The 24,532-nt window shown below is 43.8% G+C and overlaps 1 protein-coding gene across 1 annotated transcript in view; it reads left to right on the top strand.

The window, feature by feature from the left end:
• The first annotated feature begins 8,241 nt into the window (after positions 1 to 8,241).
• LOC143806667 (uncharacterized) overlaps positions 8,242 to 24,532 on the top strand; it is a 75,311-nt gene continuing 59,020 nt past the window's right edge. The window contains exon 1 of the mRNA XM_077287463.1: positions 8,242 to 8,339. The gene's annotated coding sequence lies outside the window, so the exon portion shown is untranslated. The remainder of the gene's footprint in view (positions 8,340 to 24,532) is intronic.

The following is a 24,532-nucleotide window of genomic DNA, read 5'->3' as shown; positions in this document are numbered from 1 at the left end:
CTTGATGCTTATGAGTGGCTTGCACCGTGCAGTGAACCCTCTGTATTTACTTTCATGCAGTCTTCTCTTTATGGTAGATTTGGATATTGATACGCCGACCTCCTGGAGAGTGTTGTTCACTTGGTTGGCTGTTGTGAAGAAGTTTCTCTTCACCATGGAGATTATTCTGCGATCATCCACCGCTGTTGTCTTCCGTGGGCGCCCAGGTCTTTTTGCATTGATGAGTTCACCAGTGCTTTCTTTCTTTCTCAGGATGTACCAAACTGTAGATTTTGCCACTCCTAATATTGTAGCAATTTCTCGGATGGGTTTTTTCTGTTTTCGCAGCTTAAGGATGGCTTGTTTCACTTGCATGGAGAGCTCCTTTGACCACATGTTTACTTCACAGCAAAACCTTCCAAATGCAAGCACCACACTTCAAATCAACTCCAGACCTTTTATCTGCTTAATTGAGAATGACATAACGAAGGGATTACCCACACCTGTCCATGAAATAGCCTTGGAGTCAATTGTCCAATTACTTTTGGTCCCTTTAAAAACAGGGTGGCACATGTTAAGGAGCTGAAACTCCTAAACCCTTCATCCAATTTTAATGTGGATACCCTCAAATGAAAGCTGAAAGTCTGAACTTCAACTGCATCTGAATTGTTTTGTTTAAAATTCATTGTGGTAATGTCTATAACCAAAATAAGAAAAATGTTGTCTCTGTCCAAATATATATGGACCTAACTGTATATATCTATATATACTGTATTTTGAGATAGATAGCTATAAATATGTAACTAAGATATATAATCAGTGCTTTTTACATGTATATTATTACTAAATAAAGTATTTTATGAAAACAATGGTGTGGGATCCCCCCAAATTTTATTAACCAGCAGAGGGAAAGCAGACAGCTGGGGGCTCATGTTTATAACCTGAAAAGGGAGTAATACCCATGGGCCTTCCGAGGCTATTAATATCAGCTCACAGCTGTATATTTAGCCTTTACTGGTTATTAAAATGGGGGACCCCCCAATAAATAACATAGGGTCATCCTATTAATAACCATCAAAGGCTAGGCAGACAGCTGTGGACTGATATTAATAGGCTAGGAAGGGGCAATGGGTATTGGCCCCCCTCCTAGACTAAAATTCTGGCACTTAGCCTCCGCTCTTCCCTTTTGCTTTTGTGCGTGGGGTGATAGTTGGGGGAGGGGGTTGATGTCAGATTTGTAATGGCAGCTGACATCAAGCCCAGGAGTTAGTAATGGAGAGTCATTTATAAGATGCCCCCATTACTAACCCCATAGTCAAATTGTCAAAAAAGTGACCGCCAGAATAAAGTCCTTTTATTTGAAAAAAAAAAGACAGACTCCTTTATTGAATTAACCAAGAACATTTATACTCACATTTACCCCAATCCACTGAAGCCAATGTCCCCTGCAAAAAATAAATAAATAAAATGATAAAACCACATCATCCTCACCTGCCACTGACATAAAAATAATAATCCAATTGTCCAGCGATGCTTAAAGCACTGTTACATTTAGAAGGCAGGCTGAATTTTTGCATGATGCAACTATACAGCCTGCCATCCAGCAGAGACTTTGAGCTGCGCGTGCTTGCTCAGCTCAGTGACTCATGGTGATGTGATAAAATTGAGAGGAGTTCACATCCAATGAACTCCTTTCACCTCAGTGACATCACAGCGAGCGTGAGAAAGTTCTCATGCTTGCAATGCCATTAGAAAGGTCATCGGAGTTCAGAGCCAATGAACTCACTTCACCTCAACTACGTCAGGGCGAGCGCCGTGGGTAGAGTTCTAACGACGCTTACGCTGAGGTAATTTAGTTGGAAAGTGTCTAGTTTGGAGAGGGTTCCATCAGAAGCAGCTTCAAAGAAGTGGAATGCACTACATTTTAACCCACCAGGCATTATTCCAAAACCTGGAAAGAAAAAAACACTCAAAATACTGAATGTATTAGCAGCAAAGTGGTTTTACAAAAAAAATGAACAGGAGGAGTTTTTCAAGCATCTTTTAAGACATTTTTCAGCCGTTGTTGGAGCGGACAAGATCCAAAAAACTCCATGAAAACCTTAGGACTTGGTCACACGCTGCGTGTTTGCCCCAGAAAAAAAATGCAATGCTTTACAATACCAGCAAAGTGAATTACATTTCCGAAATCTCATGCAGTCGCTGCTTATTTTGACCTCGCAGGTTTGAACCATCAAAGCGTATTTTTTTTTCCCCCAAAGTTAAATAATGGCTTCTTAAAGGGATATCAGAAAAAACTGACACCAGTCAAAGTATAGTAAAAGCTGTTTTGGAGCGCCCCGACAGGGCAGCGGGGTACTCGTTACCGGGTCTTAAAGGGGATGTCACGGTGGCTGCGACCCGGTCCATGGCCCGGGGCATCCAATTAAAGGGGAAGGTCTTTAAGGGGATTTGTAATGTCTATGTTCGTGACGCCACCTGTGGTGTTCGGTCAGTAGGGACCGACGCTGCTTAAAGGGGTCCTCTGGGGTGATGTTGTTGCAGCAAGATGGTAACGCTTCCCACAGGTGAAGCGGGGTCCCCAGGGCTTCCCAGGTGTATGACAAGATGGTGTAAGCCGATAAATGCACAAAGAACGAGGTCACAGGTTTGCAAGACTTTACCTGGTTTAGTGATGGTAGTAGTAGTCCTCAGTCCAGGGTACCAAGTACAGGTTAGCTGTGGTCCGGCCGGCTTGGAGGCAATAAGAGATCCCTCTCCCAGGTGAGGTCCGTAAGCCTTTCCTGCTAGCGCCGTTTAGTTAATTAGGTCCCGGCTGCTTGAAGCTCAGTGCAAGTCCCCTCTCTCCTGTCCTAAGACAGATGTCTGTACGATAGGCAGTTTGAGCCTATTTATAGGATCTCTTAGATGACCCGGCTCTCATGGTCACTGCTTCACCTCAGACTTGTTACGGGCAATTGACATATAGTGCTTTGCCCTCCGGTTCTGTCACGTGTCCTGGAGAACAACACGACCTTGGGCTCCCGGTACCCGGCTTCTGCGCTCTGACTCTGAGGGTGTCCTTCCGCTGTTCCCCTACTGAGCCCTTTCCTCCTCTATGCTTCTTTCCTCTAAGCTCCTCCACAATTCAATTCTCCTTGTGCTTTTCTTTCCAGTGGTAGCAGCTCCCTCGTGGCTGCTTGGCCCCCACGTTTGCGCCAGACGTCCTTCAGCTACTGGAGACCAACTGCCTCCCTCCACTGTCTCTCTCAGACTCTCTGAGACTGACTTACTCCTCCTCCAGTCCAGGATAGATAAAGTGTAAGGAAGCGCCCCTGAATCCGGGTCCTGAGCTCCCCCTTCTGGCCTAGATTCAGATTGTGTTGAATGTGAGTGCCTTACCTGATAGATAGTATCCACTTTGCCTCCGAGCGTGACATCACCTTCCCCGAAGGGAAGGTAACATCACTGAAGCAACCGGTTACCTGGAGGTGCTGCAATCACACACCCGATAAATTCCTTGTCACTCAAGTACAACCAATTCGGTGCTTCCCTCAAGTCTTTCGTTTTTTCTTGCACCTTTCTAGCCTCAAGGCGCTGCAGCCAATCATCCATCTCAACTCACTCATGCTTTGCACTGCTGAAGTAAGTGATTGGCTGCAGCAGTCACATGAGTAGACATTGCTACAGCAAAATAAAGACATTGCTACAGCAAAATAAGAAAGTGGTACTTTTGTCATTGGCATTCCTTCCCTTTTTCTTTTTCATGATCTTGGAAACTCCCTTTAACTTTTCATAAAAGTGAATGCCTATTTAACTAGTGGGAAAAGTCACATGGAAAATCCTATTTTCAGAAGCCGTGTGACACAATACATGGCTGTGTGCACTGATCTCATTAGTACATCATTTCAAGGACGTTCTGTTACTTCTTCGCAAACTAAATATATCTGTTTTGAACTGAAGTAACACAAACATTTCCTTCATATGCCCAAAGGGACAGAATAAATGACCATATATCTCTACATGCTTCTTTAATGATTTCCAGAGTATAAACAGATAAAAAAAAGACAAGCAAGCAAAACTGCTAAGGATGAGAAAATCTGCCGAAATTAAAAAATGTGCAGTGGGACGGGTGAGAGCCGGGTGGGTAGAATTTATAATTAAAAAAATTATAATAATCCTTTCCTAGCCCTCCAATATAATCCAGCAAGACAGCAGCCAGTTGGCCAGATTTGAGCAAATCTGAATTTTTTTGTAAAATTAGAGGAAAATTTGATTCACCACAAACTGATTTCCCTCATTCTATATTTATAGAAAATTACGTTATTACAAAACTAAATCATACAGTGATGACACAATGGTGCAGACTTGGAAAGCATTTCAAGAGAATTTGTCAGGTGATACATGCTGCTCGAACCAGGGGCAGCATGAATGAGAAATCTACTTCACCTTTACAAATATCTAGGATTCGCTCTGAAATGCTGCAATATTTCAGAAAAAAACATACTTTGGACAGGGAGCCTCGAAAGACCTCATTTAGATGACTAGTAATCAGGGAATGGGTCCCTACTGACTTCTCCCTGCCTGGGGATGGGTCCCTACTGACTCCTCCCTGCCTGAGGGTGGATCCCTACTGACTTCTCCTTTCCTAGGGTTTTGTCCCTACTGACTTATCCCTGCCTGGGGATGGGTCCCTACTCACTTTTCCCTGCCTGGGGGTGAGTTCCTGCTGACTTCTCACTGCCTGGGGATGGGTCCCTACTGATTCCTCCCTGCCTGAGGGTGGGTCCCTACTGACTTCTCCTTTCCTAGGGTTTTGTTCCTACTGACTTTTCCCTGCTTGGGGGTGTTCCTACTGTCTACACGCAGCCTGGGGGTGAGTCTCTACTGACCTATCCCTGTGTGGGGGTGGATTCATACAGACTTTTTCCTGCTTGGAGGTGGGTCCCTACTGACTTCTCCCTGCCTGGTGATGGTTCTCTACTGACTTCCGCCTACCTGGGGGTGGGTCTTTACTGACTTCTCCCTGATCAGGCCCTGTCTGACTGACGGATATCTAAAGGCCCCGTCTCACACAGCGACGCTGCAGCGATACAGACAACGATGCTGATCGCTGCAGCGTCGCTGTGTGGTCGCTGTGTGGTCGCTGGGGAGCTGTCACACAGACAGCTCTCTCCAGCGACCAACGATCAGGGGAACGACTTCGGCATCGTTGAAACTGTCTTCAACGATGCCGAAGTCCCCCTGCAGCACCCGGGTAACCAGGGTAAACATCGGGTTACTAAGCGCAGGGCCGCGCTTAGTAACCCGATGTTTACCCTGGTTACCAAAAAAACAAACACTACATACTCACCATCTGTTGCCCGTCAGGTCCCTTGGCGTCTGCTTCCTGCTCTGACAGTGCCGCCGTACACTGAGAGCAGAGCGCAGCGGTGACGTCACTGCTGTGCTCTCACTTTACGGCGGCTCAGTCAGAGCAGGAAGCGGACGCCAAGGGACCTGACGGGCAACAGATGGTGAGTATGTACTGTTTTTTTTTTTTTACTTTTACGCTGGTAACCAGGGTAAACATCGGGTTACTAAGCGCGGCCCTGCGCTTAGTAACCCGATGTTTACCCTGGTTACCAGTGAAGACATCGCTGGATCGGTGTCACACACACCGATTCAGCGATGTCAGCGGGACCTCAACGACCAAAAAAAGGTCCAGGCCATTCTGACACGACCAGCGATCTCGCAGCAGGGGCCTGATCGCTGGTACGTGTCACACATAGAGAGATCGCTACTGAGGTCGCTGTTGCGTCACAAAACTTGTGACTCAGCAGCGATCTCGCTAGCGATCTCGCTATGTGAGACGGGGCCTTTAATATATATACACACCAAATTTCAGTGTGAGAAAAATTGCAGCATGCGCTAGTCTCTTCTGTATTACAAGATTCACCTATTAAAGTCTATGGGTGCGCAAAAAAAGAAAAATGTCTGAATGAGACCTGATAAACACACTTCAAACATTGGCTCTGATTAATCATATGCTTTTCTTTACTTTTTAAAGGGGTTGTCCAGTCCAAATCAATACGTTTGCAGTCACTCTGCGTGACTGCAGACATATGAATCTCCCCAGTACAGGCACTGTGCACTGCGGAGATTTGCCGGTTTCTGAGCCAGAAACTGAGAGTACGTATGTGTTATACATATTCCAGCCCGAGCCCGCTAGTCGGCCATGACCACTAGGTGGCCGCATCTCTAGACGGGGTGCGGCCTCACTCAGTACAAGTTTATGGAGTGAGCCATGCCAACTAGTCGGTCTCTGGCCAAGAGTATGCATAAGGCCGGCGTCACACTCGCGTTTTAAACGGCCGAGTGCAATGGGATAAAAAAATCGCATTGCACTCGGACCAATGTTAACATATGGGGCAGCTCCCAGCAGCCGACATTTTGTCGGCCGTTTTCTTCGGTCCGAGACAATCGCAGCATGCTGCGATTGTCTCAGACCGAGGAATACTCTGTGCTCACTCGCACCCATATAAGCCTATGGGTGCGAGTGAGACAGCGCACACCACTCGGATATCATCCGAGTGATGTGCGTTATAAGCGGACCCCAGCAATGGAGGAGATGGAGAAATTCATTTCTCCGCCTCCTCCGCAGCTGTGCTACGATCCTCCCTGTGCGAGAGAATCGGAGCACAGACGCATGACACTCGGCTCCTGCTCTGCTGCGAGCAGGAGCCGAGTGTCATTAGCATATCGCATCCGATGATCTCGCATCGGATGCAATACGCCAGTGTGACGCCGGATCTCGCATCGGATGCAATACGCCAGTGTGACGCCGGCCCCCCCCCCCCGGTAAAAAAAATGCTTGAGAGTAGTGGAATAGATTTGCACAAAAAAAATTGCAACCTTTTCAGAATTAGGTGAAAACATATGGAATTGATTAACCACACCCACATTGATGGACAAAAAAAGAAAAGATGCAAAGAGCTTTGAAAAACTGCAAAACAGATAATGAATCAGGCAAAGGAAACAAGAAAAAGAGAAAATCACTGTAAAAAAAACAACAAATTTAGTGATTAGAGACTAATTGAGATAAAAGGTGTTTAGGAACCTGGTCCAGCAGCCACGTCGCTAGTCCATGACCACCGCACCAGAGCCCCGCGTACATGTTCGTACTTGCAGCATCCCCGACTCTTCTTCTGATTAGTAGGCCCCCACAACGTCATGCATTTATGGTGCCGCAAAGTAATGACTTCACCGTGGTCTGCTAATTAGAAGAGGTGTCAGGTAAGAGAAGGTTTGCAGGGCTCTGGTGCAACAGCCAAGAATTACCAGCGCAGACGTTGAACCCAAGTCCTGTGAATCTTTTTGATCAACTTTATCAGATTTGGCCCCATAGAGTATTTTTAAAAAGTTGCAGAGCTTTTCCTTATATAGTGTTTTTATATAAAACTAAACATTTTATGGCCTTTGTAGAAAGCTGATGGAAGACTGCTAATTTTTGGGTAGAGAAACACGGTGACTTTGGCCACGACAGCTGTTGCACGACTGAAGTTTTCTCGGTGCCCCTGCTACATCACAGCGGTATACAAAGGACTTTGGTCACATTTCGACACCTACACTATCCCAACCGTGACGAGCAAGTTGCAAAAAATAAGACCTGGTTAAATTTTTTGCACACTTTACTTGTTGCGCTAGTGTAGGTGATGAAGTTTGATCCCATTATCTTCTGTAGGACCACGAGTGGATGACTGTCATGGCCAACGTCACTGCGTGGCTCTAGCTTTAGGCTGATATGACCAATCTTCACTTATAATCAAGGGGTTAAGGAAACATGAACATGCAGTGGATTGCAGGCTCCTAGTGGGGGAGAATGCGGTGACATAGCTGAGGACTCCTCATCCAGCTGTGTGTATGGTCACCTTGGTTGGTAACACATTTATGACATCCCCTATAAAATGGGACAGAGGAGGAGCAGTGGCTCTGCACCAGGCTGCTATTTGCTTTTCTAGAAAGTGCTAGACCTCCCCTGTGATGGCATGTGGACGGTGGCACATGTAGAAAACCATCCACAAGAAAGTACCCGTTATCAAATGCCCCTATCTTGGAATCGTTTTGTCCTGTCCTTGGTAAACTTGGTCAAAATGTCATACAGACCAGTCTACTGGCTACCAACCATTGTCTAATGCCAGGTGGACGACCTTCTGACTTGCTCAACCTACCATGGCCTCCTAACCTGCAAGGAAAAGGTCAATCCTCTTTAGATAATAAATGGCAGGCATCTGACTGATTATCAGCAAACAGGAGCCCTCAGCAGACTAGCAGACCTCAGCACTCACTAAGTAAATGGTGACTTCTCGGTCAGGAGCTCAGCACAGGCGAAAGATCACTCGGTATTTTTTAACTTCTTTAAAAATTATTTTTGGCAATTGCCTAGATAGAATCTTCTCTTCAACATTTCAAACAGATTTACGACAGAATTTTGTCAGAAAATGATGGACGAACGAGGTCTAAATCTTTGATTCCCAAGTTGAAAAAATAATTTATTCACTTGCAGGAAATCTACTGTCGCTGAGGCCGAATTCGCACTTCTGTGTTTTGTGGTACATGCTAACTGCTAAGACGGCAAGGCACGGACTGGGAGTGGGTCTATGGGGCCATGAAAATCCGTATTCAATCATTGGGCCATCTGTTTATCCATTTTTAACATTTTAATAGGTAGCAGTGATGAGCGCAAGTGCTCGTTACTCGAGTTTTGACTATGATGCTTGGGTACGCACCGAGTATCGCAGCCCCAGGTTCCGCAGCTGTTACATAGCCACAAAACATGTGGGAATTTTCCGTGTATATCAGACAATCCCCGCATGTTTTGTGCTTGTCTAAGGCCGGCGTCACACTAGCAAGATTTACGGACGTATGAGAGGCGCAGAAAATACGCATTGCACACGGCCCAATGATTCTCTATGGGGCAGCTCCTATCTGCCGTATATTACGCATCCGTATTATATGGTATAGTACGGGCGTAGAAAATCGCAGCATGCTGTGTTTGTCACCGTATTGCGCAAAAAATCGCCAATGAAAATCTATGGGGGCGAGAAAAATACAGATTACATACGGACCATGTGTGTGACTTGCAAGAAATACGCACCGGTGTTATAGAGAAAAGCCAGCAATTCAGTGCGGTGTACAGTAAAATCACACTGACAGGTTAGAATAGAATAGATCAAATAAATGTCTACACATAGACACACATATATATATATATATATATATATATATATATATATATATATATATATATATATTTATATTTATATATGAATGCAAATCAAAAAAGAGTGAGAACTGAGCGGCACCAGGTATAAGATTGTCTTCACAGGCTACAAGAGCAAGGGTATGTGTCCACGTTCAGGTTTGCTTCAGGCTTTGGTCAGGATTTTATGGAGGTAAAATCCTGACTAAAAATGCACCTGAGGTCACTTTGAGGTCACCTGCGGTGTTCCTGCGTGTTTTGCTCATTGTAGCAACATGCTGCGTTCAGGAAAAACGCACCGCATGTGCGTTTTCGTGGGAAAAACGCATGCCTTTTTTAATGCACAGTGGAGATGGGATTTCATTAAATCCCCTCCACTATGCTAGGTACAACCAAATAACCTATAATCCTCAATTAACTATATAAAACAATACTTTTATTGGTTAAAACCATAGACACAGCCACAAGCATAACATAACTAACAACCGTGCTCTCTAGATGTACCCTATCAAGGGGACCCTTAATACCTACTACCTAGCAGTGGAGGTTGGCACCCTACACATAAACGAGATTGGCGCCCCCACTCAATGACGGCTCACCCTAAAAATCCCTATTGCTGCCCTACATATGTGTCACAACCGGGCTTCCAGATATACAAAAGGAAGAAATTGGGTAGATAGATATCAATAACAAAAATTGCCCATTGGTAGATAAGGCAAAAACGTTTTTGTATTTATTTTGATAGGGTGAGAGACACAGACATACAAAGTGCAAAACAGTGCAGAATAAAGTGCTAAAAGTGAACAAAAAATCCTAACTGCACTGCTCCCTAACCTCAATACCTGGCTTGCTGTGGAGGTTGGCACCCTACTGTACAGCGGAAATGGCGCCCCCACTCCGCGACGGCTATCCCTTGGATTCCCTATGGGTAGCTGGGAAAAAATGGCACAAAAAATATATATGCCAAAATAATTAACTTGATATACTCTAGCAAGCAAAGCAGAAATAAATAGATGCACTGACTAAATAATCAGTACTCAGTAGCACAAACAAACTAACCATGTACACATAAGATACATAAACAGATCAAAGATATTGCATAACTAATACAGATCATCATGATATGCACATTATTTTAAAGAGGCCACCCTAATCAATAACCAGAGATATAACGCTCTTATATAGAGATACCCGCCTCATTTATAGTTATTGCGTAAACTAGTCTGTCAGTGTACATGGATAACAATGCAGTGGAGCAATGAGCTAGGAGCAATACTCATCGTTCTGAAGATGTCATAGTGCGTTATGTTATGCTTGTGGCTGTGTCTATGGTTTTAACCAATAAAAGTATTGTTTTATATAGTTAATTGAGGATTATAGGTTATTTGGTTGTACTTTGATTCTCTTTGACCTATAGGAATATTGAATTTTGGTTTATATCCCCTCCACTATGCTGTAACATCTGGACGCTGCGTTTTTGACACTGCGGCTCAGCGCTGCGTCAATAACGCAGCGTTTCCTGAACGTGGACACATACCCCAAGAAGCCGATTTTCCACCAGACTTGAAACACAGCGCTTAATGCATCAATGGGCGGTGCTCTACATATATCAGAACGGTAGAGTCTCAGGTAATGCAACAATATAAGTGATGTGGCACTCACCCCAAGATTGCTGAAATCAGTGTCCTTTATTCGCTTTATGCGGTATTAGACATACATGGAGAGGCGGCAGGAAGAGGAGAGGGGTGAGGGGAGACAGGAGCGGACGACGGCCGTTTCTCGCAAATGCGCTTCCACGGGTCCAGGAAAAGCCGGCAATTCAGTGCGGTGTACAGTAAAATCACACTGACAGGTTAGAATAGATCAAATAAATGTCTACACGTAGAATAGGTATATATATATATATATATATATATATATATATATATATATGTCAGTGAGACACACACATATATATATATATATATATATATATATATATATATATATATATATATATATATATATATATATATATATATATATATATATATATATATATATAATGTGTGTATTTATATTTCAATTGCCGGCTTTTGCTATCTCCTTCCCAAACCATCTCATATCCCTTTTTTTTTTGCATATTCCTCACTACTAATGTTAGTAGTGTCAAATACACATACCACTGATGCATATCAATCAAGATCAATCACAGGGAAAACCCTTATAATGGACATAGGAGAATATAGGGCAAACACTCCAATACTAATCATATCCTACAGAGAACCACAGAGTATACAAAAGCCCAAAGGCATCATTTACTAAAAAAAGGTAACAACTTTATTAAAGATAATAAATTCACATAAATACAGACTTGACATACAATGTACACGTATGACTCATGTACGGCGGACAAAAAACACTGAAAATAACACCCAAGGTAAAGAAAAGGCAAGAAAGCTTATGGCCATTAGGGACATGTGCACTCATAAGTGGTGCGACATATACCATGAAAGTGCATAGTGCAATTCAAAAACACATGTGCCTAATAGGGCCAGATAGGTAACTACTATTCACACCCTAATGGGCTAAAACAAGTTTGAAGCTATGCCAATCTTAAGGCCCCGTCTCACATAGCGAGATCGCTAGCGAGATCGCTGCTGAGTCACAAGTTTTGTGACGCAACAGCGACCTCAGTAGCGATCTCTCTATGTGTGACACGTACCAGCGATCAGGCCCCTGCTGCGAGATCGCTGGTCGTGTCAGAATGGCCTGGACCTTTTTTTGGTCGTTGAGGTCCCGCTGACAGCGCTGAATCGGTGTGTGTGACACCGATCCAGCGATGTCTTCACTGGTAACCAGGGTAAACATCAGGTTACTAAGCGCAGGGCCGCGCTTAGTAACCCGATGTTTACCCTGGTTACCAGCGTAAATGTAAAAAAAAACAAACACTACATACTCACCATCTGTTGCCCGTCAGGTCCCTTGCCGTCTGCTTCCTGCTCTGACTGAGCCGCCGTAAAGTGAGAGCGCAGCAGTGACGTCACCGCTGCGCTCTGCTCTCACTGTACGGCGGCACTGTCAGAGCAGGAAGCAGACGCCAAGGGACCTGACGGGCAACAGATGGTGAGTATGTAGTGTTTGTTTTTTTTTACATTTACGCTGGTAACCAGGGTAAACATCGGGTTACTAAGCGCGGCCCTGCGCTTAGTAACCCGATGTTTACCCTGGTTACCCGGGTGCTGCAGGGGGACTTCGGCATCGTTGAAGACAGTTTCAACGATGCCGAAGTCGTTCCCCTGATCGTTGGTCGCTGGAGAGAGCTGTCTGTGTGACAGCTCCCCAGCGACCACACAGCGACGCTGCAGCGATCAGCATCGTTGTCTGTATCGCTGCAGCGTCGCTGTGTGAGACGGGGCTATTACCCAGAATTGGTGCCAGTGTCTGTCCGGTGGCCCCCCGGGTGTGAATAGTAGTTACCTATCTGGCCCTATTAGGCACATGTGTTTTTGAATTGCACTATGCACTTTCATGGTATATGTCGCACCACTTATGAGTGCACATGTCCCTAATGGCCATAAGCTTTCTTGCCTTTTCTTTACCTTGGGTGTTATTTTCAGTGTTTTTTGTCCGCCGTACATGAGTCATACGTGTACATTGTATGTCAAGTCTGTATTTATGTGAATTTATTATCTTTAATAAAGTTGTTACCTTTTTAGTAAATGATGCCTTTGGGCTTTTTTATACTCCGTGGTTCTCTGTAGGATATAATGTTAGTAGTGTGTATGTGCAAAATTTGTGGGCTCCCGCGTAATTTTCTCAACCAGAGTGGGAAAACCAGTGACTGAGGGCAGATATTAATAGCCTAGAGAGGGACCATGGTTATTGCCCCCCCCCCGGCTAAAAACATCTGCCCCCAGCCACCCCAGAAAAGGCACATCTGGAAGATGCGCCTATTCTGGCACTTAGCCTCTCTCTTCCCACTCCGGTGTAGCAACTTGCTGTTGTAAAGTGACATTAAGCCAGGTTAATAATGCTGCACCCCCTGCTGGCATAAACTCAGATGAACTCGAGCGTGGGAATTTTTCTGAATATTTTCTCACGCTCGAGTTCATCTGAGGTTATACCAGCAGGGGGCGCAGCACCGCAAGTCTAGGTAGCTACGTTCCCCTGCTTTCCATTCATTCCCCAGATTTTACAGCCAGGAGCACAGCTGTATTAGCAGGCTCCTGCTTGTAAAATTATTTAACCCCTTCAGATGGATTTACAGTGTGGGACAAGACTGAACGACAGAAGGTATGGGATATTGTTGCTTTTTTATTTTAACTTTGTTTTAGGTGACAAGGGTCTTCAATAGGATTGAGAGTATAATAAACTATTACAACACCCTGTGTCTTTATTTCAATAAAATACTTTTTTCATAATGTGTGTGTGTTTCATTAACCATTTACTACTATTGGATTAATAATGGATAGGTGTCTTATTGACACCTCTCCATTATTAACCTGGCTTAATGTCACCTTACAATAGCAAGATGACATTAACCCTTTATTATCCCATATCCCACTGCTACACAGGAGTGGGAAGAGAGCGGCTAAGTGCCAGAATAGGTTCATCTTCCAGATGTGCTTTTTCTGGGGTGTTTTTAGCCAGGGGGGGGGGGGCAATATCCATGGTCCCTCTCTAGGCTATTTATATCTGCCCTCAGTCACTGGCTTTCCCACTCTGGTGGAGAAAATTGCGCGGGAGCCCACGACAGTTTTTTTCCGCAATTTAACCCTTTATTTTAACAGCTAGAGCCCCCAAATTTTGCACATACACACTACTAATATTAGTAGTGAGGAATATGCAAAAAAAAAGGGATATGAAAAGGTTTACTGTATGTAAACCATGGTCTCATATCCTGGCGGGTTTGGGAAGGAGATAGCAAAAGCCGGCAATTGAATTACCGGCTTTTCTGCTATCTAGCGCTGTATGATATATATATATATATATATATATATATATATATATATATATATATATATATATATATATATATATATATATATATATATATATATATATATATACACTGTGTGTGTATATATGTGTGTATATATATATATATATATATATATATATATATATATATATATAATGTCTGTCACGCGGGTATTGGGTAGACTACAGCTGATTACCCGGGCCCCTGCGATATCCCTCAGACTAGGGAAAACCCTGTCTGTTCCTCTCCCAGAATTTACACTGATGGTGTGCTTGTCTGGGCCGCCAGGCCTGACCCTGACTCCTGTTGCAGTCCTATGCTGAATCCTCAACCCGCCACCCAGTGATAAGACCACACACCAACCCCTACAGAAAGCACAGACAGGGAAAACTAAAAACGCACCACGCCGCAGACACACAGGAAAACACTGTAATGTGCACAGGGCAAAACAAATGGATGTCTGAATAAGGACTCATTTACACGTGAGTTTTTCGTTTACGAGTGTTATCCACGTTTTTCCCAGATGGCACTGGTACCTATCATAGTCAATAGGGCTGTTAATATGTACGTGATTTTTTGTGGACTGAGTGGTCCGCACAAAGCCACTATATAGTTGACAAAGCTGTGTAGCTCTGCCCCGCAATTGTTCACTTACGATTGCTACCAGAAGTAATGACGGCTGATTGGCGAGGGTCCCAAATGTCGCACCCCGACCAATCCACCTATCCTAAGGAAAGGCGAACAATATAAAAGCACCAGGCAACCCCTGAAATGCTATATAAAGGCTAAATATGTCATTCAGGAGTCTTGGCATTAATGACCTGACTGTGACCGAACGGTCCAAGTAGCAGGCATAATTAAAAAAAAAAAAAATAAACAAAATTTTTTTTTACAAACTTGGCGGAATTGAATAACTTGAAGACAATAGTCAGTGTTTCTTTGTTTTTTTTCACTTTTTATTCCAAATTGGTCTTTTAAGCCTTTTTACAAACTGAACTCCATATTTCTAATAAGACAGTGGCGCCACCAACTGATGGCAATGGATACTGCGGGTGTGTTCTTCATTGGCCGAATGTATTATACTCCTGTCTCCTCTCCTCTCCTTTTACACATTAGATTTCAAATGATTATTAAGACCAGATTTGTATTGTATAAACTACATTGCTTTAAGAAACAAATTATTAAAATCACATAAAAAAAACAAGTATGTAACCAAAGGACTCCACTCCGTATTTAATAAATGTATTGCAGGCAAAAACAATAAAAAGAACCACAATAGAGTATAGTGAACCTAACAGGAGGAATATGGGGGAGATCCCATAATAAATGCTAAATTAAGTTCTCCCCATCTCCTTCTAATATTTGGATATCACATTATGACGTAATTTAATATTTTTTTGTAATAATTCTTGTGCTTTTTGAGCTATCGCCTATAAGGTACACTATATGGACAAAAGTATTTAGACCCCTCCACATTACACCTGCAGGAGCTTTTAACCCCTTTCCGACATCGAGCAGTATAGTACGCCAATGTCGGACTCCATCCCTTTCAGGGCCGGCGTCAGCACCCGGCGTACCCGGGCTAGTGCCGGGGCCCTGGCGAGACAGGGGGGCCCATTCAGGGCCAGCGTTAGGGGCAGGCAGCTGCCTAGGGCCCCCGCTCCCCAAGGGGCCCTCAGCTAGTGGCACATCACGCAGCCGCTATGGGGCCTCTGTGAGGCAGGGGGGCCCACCTGTCACCAGCGCCAACTCCCCTGCTGCCGCATTGAACTATACCGGCGTCTGCCGGTAAAGTTCAAAGCAAATGATGGAGGAGAGAGCGTCACCTGATGCTCCCTCTCCCATCATTCCCCACTCTGCCTCTGACACTGCTGCTGCGGGTGCGCGATGACATCATCGCGCACTCGCTGTATGTCAGGCAGTGCAGCGGCAGCCGCCGGAACCGGAGCAGGGCACAGCGCAGGCACGTTGAGAGGTGGGGAGTGTTTTTTTTTTTGTAACTATAACAGTGAGTACTGGACTATTGGGGGGAGGGGGGCTGTGCTGTATACTATATGTCTGTACTATATACTACATGGCTGTGTTATATACTACGTGGGCTTTGCTATATACCATATGGGCTGTTATATGCTACGTGGTCTGTTCTATATACTACATGGCTGTTCTATATACTCCATGGGCCGTGTTATATACTATGTGGCTGTGCTATATACTATATGGGCTGTTATATGCTACGTGGGCTGTGCTATATACTACATGGCTGTTCTATTTTCTACGTGGGCCGTGTTATATACTACGTGGGCCATGTTATATACTACGTGGGCCGTGTTATATACTACGTGGGCTGTTATATGCTACGTGGACTGTGCTATATACTACATGGCTGTTCTATATACTTCTTGGGCCGTGTTATATACTACGTGGGCTGTGTTATATAATATGTGGCTGTGCTATATACTATATGGGCTGTTATATGCTACGTGAGCTGTGCTATATACTACGTGGCTGTGTTATATGCTACGTGGGCTGTTATTTGCTACATGGCTGTGTTATATGCTACGTAGCTGTGTTATATACTACGTGGGCTGTGTTATATACTACATGGCTGTGTTATATGCGATCATGAATCGTGGTATGTGTTAAAGGGGGGGGCCACTGAGACTCTTTCGCCCGGGGCCCTCAAAAACCTGGAGCCGGCCCTGATCCCTTTGATGGCTTCGGCACTGAGCCCACATCTTTCCCGGCACATGTCAGCTGTTTTGAACAGCTCACATGTACCTCTAACAGCCGTAGATGGAATCGCGATCCACCCATGGCTGTTAACTAGTTAAATGCCGCTGTCAATCTCTGACAGCGGCATTAAATTTGTGCTTCCGGCAAGCGCTCTGGAAATCCTGCCCATCGGTGACCCCGTCACGTGATCGTGGGTCACCGATGAGTTGGCATGATAACGAGAGGTCTCCAGCAGACCACTATGGTTGTGATAGCCAGATTGCTATGAACACCGCCCGGTGGTCGGCACTCATAGCAAGTGAGCATTTCTGCTACATACAGGCGATCTCATCATCATCTGTATGTAGCAGAGCCGATCGGGTTATGGCAGCTTCTAGTCTCCCAAAGAAAGTATTGAGGCATGCAAAAAGTAAAAAAAAAAGGTTTTAAAAAATATTTTAAAAAAATACAAAATATATAAAAGTTTAAATCACCCCTCTTTTGCCCCATTCAAAATAAAACAATTGAAAAAAAATCAATCCTACACATATTTGGGATCACCGCGTTCAGAATTGCCCGATCTATCAATAAAAAAATTGACCTGATCGTTAAACGGCGTAGCGAGAAAAAAAGTAAAAACACCAGAATTACGTTTTTTTTTTGTTGCTGCAAATCTTGCATTAAAATGCAAAAATGGGTGATCAAAAGAACGTATCTGCGCCAAAGTGGTATCATTAAAAACATCAGCTCGGCACGCAAAAAATAAGCCCTCACCCGACCCGAGATCCCAAAAAGTGGAGACGCTACAGGTATCGGACAACAGCACATTGGTTTTTTTTTTACAAACTTTGTAAGTTTTTCTTCACCACTTAAATAAAAAAGAACCTAGACATGTTTGGTGTCTATGAACTCGTAATTACCTGGAGAATCATACTGGCAGGTCAGTTTTAGCATTTAGTGAATATGGTAAAAAAAATTGTGGGATTGCATTTTTTTTAAATTTCACAGCACTTGTAATTTTTTTCCCGTTTTCCAATACATGATATGTTAAAACCAATGCAAAAAGCAAAAAACAAGCCCTCACATGGCCATTTTGACCAAAAAATAAAACAGTTATGGCTCTGGGAAGAAGGGGAGAAAAAAATGAAAATGCAAAATCAAAAATACCTCTGGTTGTTAAGGGGTTAAAGCATCTACATCCATAGACATTAATGTGGAGTCGGCCCATCTGAAGCTTCCATTTTTCTGGGAAGGATTTCTATAAGATTTTGGAGTCTGTATGTAGAGATTTTTCATGTGGGTAACGTTCTGTCATTCACCAAATCCAGACTTCTCCATCAGAGACCAAATAGATAAGCACTAGTGATGAGGGAATATACTCGTTACTTGAGATTTCTCGAGCACGCTCGGGGGTCCTCCGAGTATTTTTTAGTGCTCGGAGATTTAGTTTTTCTTGCCGCAGCTGAATGATTTACATCTGTTAGCCAGCATAAGTACATGTGAGGGTTGCCTGGTTGCTAGGGAATCCCCACATGTACTTATGCTGGCTAACAGATGTAAATCATTCAGCTGCGGCAATAAAAATTAAATTTCTGAGCACTAAAAAATACTCGGAGGACCCCCGAGCATGCTCGAGAAATCTCGAGTGACGAGTATATTCGCTCATCACTAATAAGCACAATCCGTCACTTCACATTTATACTGCTCCAGAGTCCAGTGGTGGCGGCTTTACATCACTCCATCCGACGCTCGGCATTGTGCTTGGTGATGTAAGGCTGCATCCAGCTGCTCAGCCATGAAGCTCCGGGTGGGGGCGAAGTGTTTGTGCTGATGTTAATATAAGAGGAGGTCTGGATGCTACGGTTATGGAGTCAGCAGAGCGTTAGTGACTTTTCTGCCCTCTGCTCCTCAGAACTCAGTGATCCCATCCTCTGTCATATCTCTATTACTATTTTTATAAGAATTTAGGCATTTTACACTTTATCTTTATGTTTTTTTCAAATGTGTATTTTTCATCCTGGTATATTTGTGGTATCACAAGTATAGTGATATTTTTCCTCTTTGTTTGTTTTTTGTTGTTGTTTTTTTTTTGCCTTTTTTGGTGTGGAGAGCTCATATTACGGCTTACTATACCTTATTGTGTATAGGATATTATTTTTATGCAAAAACCTCAAATTAGTAATCTTACCATTTTCCCATTGGCCACTGGAGCTTTTTTTTTTATCATGCTTCCTGTTCTTTCAAGAAGAGTTTTCAGCAGGCTCGCTATCAGCAGAGGCATGATTACAATGATAGCTAACACTTCTGTACACAGCTGATAACACAGGATCCACCAGTTACAATGGGTAATATAATAACTGACCCTGCTCCTTTCATCCAAGGGTGGATGAAAATTTTCACCCACGTTGCCATATGAGTGGGCTGTGTTTTTTTTTCTGCTGGAGTTTTTCATTAAGTTAGGGAATTTATGTATTTTGCAATATGTATAAAGTGAATCAACAACCAGCATGGCGGGTAGGCAGTAGAACAAAGAAAACTTCTATATATTTCTACAGCTGAACAAGCATTTTTTTTTCTTTTGATCCTCGGTTGCATTTTTTTCACCCTGTTCCATATATTTTATGATCGTACATACTAGCTGCAACCTATAAAAATGTTTTATTTAGATTCAAATGCTGTTGGCTGGATCTGCGAAGAACAAAAATGTTTCAGAAACCAACACAAAATCTACAGAAAAGCCAAACTTATCTCCACCCTACAGATCATATGGTTAGCAGACCTTGCATGATTGATGAAATGGCGACCCTTGACGGTCCCGTCCTGTTATATTGGGAAAAAAAAGCAGATTAAGGCCGGCGTCACACTGGCGAGTTTTACGGACGTAAGAGCGCAGAAACTATGTCCGTAAAACTCGCATTACATACGGCACAATTATTCTCAATGGGGCTGCTCCTATTAGCCGTATATTACGGTTCAGTATTATACGGCTTTCTACGGCCGTACAAAATCGCAGCATGCTGCGTTTGTCAGCGTATTGCGCAAATAATACGCCAATGAAAGTCTATGGGGGCGAGAAAAATACGGATTCCACACGGACCAGCAGTGTGACCTGCAAGAAATACGCAGCGTTGTTAGTGAAAAGTCGGTAATTCAATTGCCGGCTTCTCATTTCCCCTGCACAAACCCGACAGGATATGAGACATGGTTTACATACAGTAAACCATCTCATATCCCCCCTTTTTTTTTGCATATTCCACACTACTAATGTTAGTAGTGTGTATGTGCAAAATTTGTGCGCTGTAGCTGCTAAAATAAAGGGTTAAATGGCGGAAAAAATTGGCGTGGGCTCCCGCGCAATTTTCTCCGCCAGAGTGGTAAAGCCAGTGACTGAGGGCAGATATTAATAGCCAGGAGAGGGTCCATGGTTATTGGCCCCCCGTGGCTAAAAACATCTGCCCCCAGCCACCCCAGAAAAGGCACATCTGGAAGATGCGCCTATTCTGGCACTTGGCCACTCTCTTCCCACTCCCTGTAGCGGTGGGCTATGGGGTAATGAAGGGTTAATGCCACCTTGCTATTGGAAGGTGACATTAAGCCAGATTAATAATGGAGAGGCGTCAATTATGACACCTATCCATTATTAATCCAATTGTAGGAAAGGGTTAAAAAACACACACACACATGATTAAAAAGGATTTTAATGAAATAAACACAGCGGTTGTTGTAATAATTTATTGCTCTCTCAATCCATTTCCAGGCCCTCGCTTGGCAAAATAATAAACACACAATATACATACCTTCTGATGTCAGATCACGTCCAACGAGGTAATCCATCTGAAGGGGTTAACTAATATTACAGGCACGAGCTGCGATAAACCACTCGCTGGTGCCTGTAATCCCCGGGTGCTGAAAGGAAAGCAGGATCTGTACTTACATTGAGTCGCGGTGAGGCGCCCTCTGGTGGATGTTCTCATGAACTGCAGCCTGGGAACTTTTTCCCACGCTCCAGGTCATATGAGGACATCCACCAGGGGGCGCATCACCGCGACTGAAGGAAATGTAGGTCATTGACCTACATTTCATTCATGCGCCGGGGATTACAGGCACGGAGCACAGCTGCATTTAGCAGGGCTCCTGCCTGTAATATTAGTTAACCCCTTCAGATGGATTACTTCGTGGGATGAGACGGTTCACCAGAAGGTATGTATCTTGTGCGTTTATTATTTTTCCAAGCGAGGGTGTTCCTGATGGATTGAGAGAACAATAAATTATTACAACAACCGCTGTGTTTATTTCATTAAAATCCTTTTTAATCATGTGTGTGTGTGTTTTTTAACCCTTTCCAACAATTGGATTAATAATGGATAGGTGTCATAATTGACGCCTCTCCATTATTAATCTGGCTTAATGTCACCTTCCAATAGCAAGGTGGCATTAACCCTTCATTACCCCATATCCCACCGCTACAGGGAGTGGGGAGAGAGTGGCCAAGTGCCAGAATAGGCGCATCTTCCAGATGTGCCTTTTCTGGGGTGGCTGGGGGCAGATGTTTGTAGCCAGGGGGGGCCAATAACCATGGACTCTCTCCTGGCTATTAATATCTGCCCTTAGTCACTGGCTTTACCACTCTGGCGGAGAAAATTGCGCGGGAGCCCACGCCAATTTTTTCTGCCATTTAACCCTTTATTTTAGCAGCTACAGCGCTGAAATTTTGCACATACACACTATTAACATTAGTAGTGTGGAATATGCAAAAAAAAAGGGGATATGAGATGGTTTACTGTATGTAAACCATGTCTCATATCCTGTCGGGTTTGTGCAGGAGAAATGAGAAGCCGGCAATTGAATTACCGGCTGTTCACAGATATCGCGCTGAATGAAATCTAAATACAGAATATATATATATGTGTCTCAATGACATATATATATATATATATATATATATATATATATATATATATATATATATATATACTGTATATATGTTTTCCCGAACATTTGAGCACATAAATCCATTAGATGTCGGTTTTGCAAGCCTGCGCGAAAATCTCGCAGTACGGATGCCATACGGATTACATACGGAGGATGCCATGCGCAAAATACGCTGACACACCCTGACTACGGATCAATATTTTGGGAACATTTCTCCGTATTACGGCCGTAGTACGGACGTATAATACGTGGCGTATTGTCTTACGCCCAGTGTGAGGCCGGCCTTATCGTGGCACTATGGCCATCTTTCTGGAACGCATTTTTTTTAAAATCAATTAATACTGCAGGATACAGTGTGAAGTTTATGGCTCTGGTCCAATTACCAATGTCAGAGTGTGTGGTCTATATACTGTAAATATAGAAAGGGAGGAAAAGAAACAAATCAATGGATAGTTAAAAATATCAATATTTATTAAATTCAACACTAATAAGCTATATATATTAACAGTGAGACTTATACTTTTTTTTTGCATTTTATCTAATTTCCTTTATTTATATTGTATTTCCCCCTTCCCTCTTACCATTTACCTCTATCCCTTCCTCCACCAAATTACATATCATCACCGACCCTTCACATAATCTGCTGATGGGGCGTGATGGCGATCCATCCCAATCTAGAGTCCGATAGGGGATCATATCAGATGGAAAGTCACCGTAAGAAAAAAATGTAGAGCCGCCAGTGAATCATGTAAATGGTGGACCCCTATTGGCTTATGCAATGTAATAAGACCATTACAAATATTCTGGTCTGTAGCTATTGGGACAAATGGGGCAGGATAAGGATAACCCCAACAATGTGTCAAACATTAAAAAAGTTTAGCAGTTTCATAAAAAAAAAGTATAAAAATATTAAAAACAGGCTTAACTCACTCTTCCCCGGTCCAGCATTGAGTCTCACTCACTGCTACTATTATTTGTTATGGTCTGCAGCGCTGACGTCACATCAACAGTGCTGCAGCCAATCAGCTCTGAGTGGCTCATGCCATAAACTCTGGCAGGGCTGCTGAGTGGTGTGATTGGCTGCAGTGCCGTTAGTGCTGCAGACAATAACACACAGGGCATAGAATCATCCTTGGACCCGGGGAGGCTGAGTAAAGTTGTTAGTTTTTTATTTATTTATTTTTTTACACAAACTGCAGCTGGGGGACAGGAATTTTCCAAAACTTGATAACCCCTATAGCGTAATTCTAAATAGATGGCATACATCTAAAATACTCTCACAACTTTCTAAAAGAAGAAGTCGGCTACTGATCCTTAAGCCAATTGCCGGACCTGATGCCATTTCTAGTTCTGTGTAAGAGAAACGTTGCACATTCCACATTGTGCCGTTCCGCAGCCGTCGCCTCTGTCAGCATTGTGAATTCTATGATTAATCGCTGAATATTATTTCTCCAGGGAGATCAGGTCATTGTTATCTTTAGCTGGCAGAGGTGTAGACATAATGCAGACCTGAAGCACGAACCTCGTCATTACTCTTGTCAACCTGTGTGTATTCTTAGCAAGACCGCTATATCACACATAGATATGAGAAAATACTACGGTGGGTTCAGTATCAATGATTATGACATCACGATTAAATATTATAAATATAACAGTGGTGATAGACCCAATATAAAGAACTCAATGATGGCTCCGTACGAAGGCCACATGTTATACCTAATTTCTCCCCTCCCCAGGTGGCCTCACTTATGTTGTCTTGTCACTCTCCATTATAGTAAATGGAAGAAAGGAATGTTTGTGTGCTGCCTCTCCAGGAACGTATCTTCCCCAAGTGCACAGTCACAGACATAGTTTGTGAAGTTGTCCATTACTTTATCATTGAGGGCCTATCAATGTCTGATCGCTCAGGGTCCGACACTTGGCACCCCCGCCGATCAGCTGTTCTTCGTGTTAACTCCGTAATCGAGCAGTTCTGGCTTGCGGCCGGCGCCGGGTACAGCTGATCGGCAGGCATGCTGGGTGTCAAACCCTGACCAATCGGACATTTATGACCTATCCTAAGGATGACACATCTGAGTCGCCCACCAAGGCAGGGTACTCGGTGCTGGGTCCGGTCGGCTATTAAAGGGGATGTCACATTGGCTGCGACCTGGTCCGTGGCCCTGGGACTCAATTAAAGGTTTTTGGTATGATGTAGTCTATTCGTGACTCCACCTGTGGTTTTCGGTCAGGGTGACTGACGCTGCTTTAAAGGGGTCCTCTGGGGGATGTTGATGCAGCCGTGATGGTGATGCTTCCCACAGGTGAAGCGGGGTCCCCAGGGCTCCCAAGGTATATTGGCAACATGGTATAAGCCATCGAATAAGTAGAGAACACAGTGTGGTAAAGTCTTTACCTGGTTTACTGAAGGTGGTAATCCACAGTCCAGGGTACTGGCAACAGGCACAGAAGGAATCCAGGCAGCCCAGAAACAAGCGAAATCCCCTTGGCAGGTCAGGTTGGGAGCCTTCCACTATGTGCTGGATTTCTGGTACCTTGCTACCTGTAGTTTGCTGGCCAAGTACACCTTTCTCTCTCTCCTGTCCTGGGACAGAACCTGCACGGCAGGCAGCTTCAGCTGTACTCTTGGGGTCTCTTACACGGTGACTCCAGGCTCTAAATTGCTGCTGTGCCTCAGGTGTGGTGTGGGCAATTTACATGCAGTCCTATGCCCTCCGGTTCTGCTA

This window comes from Ranitomeya variabilis, chromosome 2, assembly GCF_051348905.1.
Source record: "Ranitomeya variabilis isolate aRanVar5 chromosome 2, aRanVar5.hap1, whole genome shotgun sequence".
Taxonomy (NCBI): domain Eukaryota; kingdom Metazoa; phylum Chordata; class Amphibia; order Anura; family Dendrobatidae; genus Ranitomeya; species Ranitomeya variabilis.
Note: the sequence above shows the minus strand (reverse complement) of the source record. Positions and strands in the feature narration are given on the sequence as shown.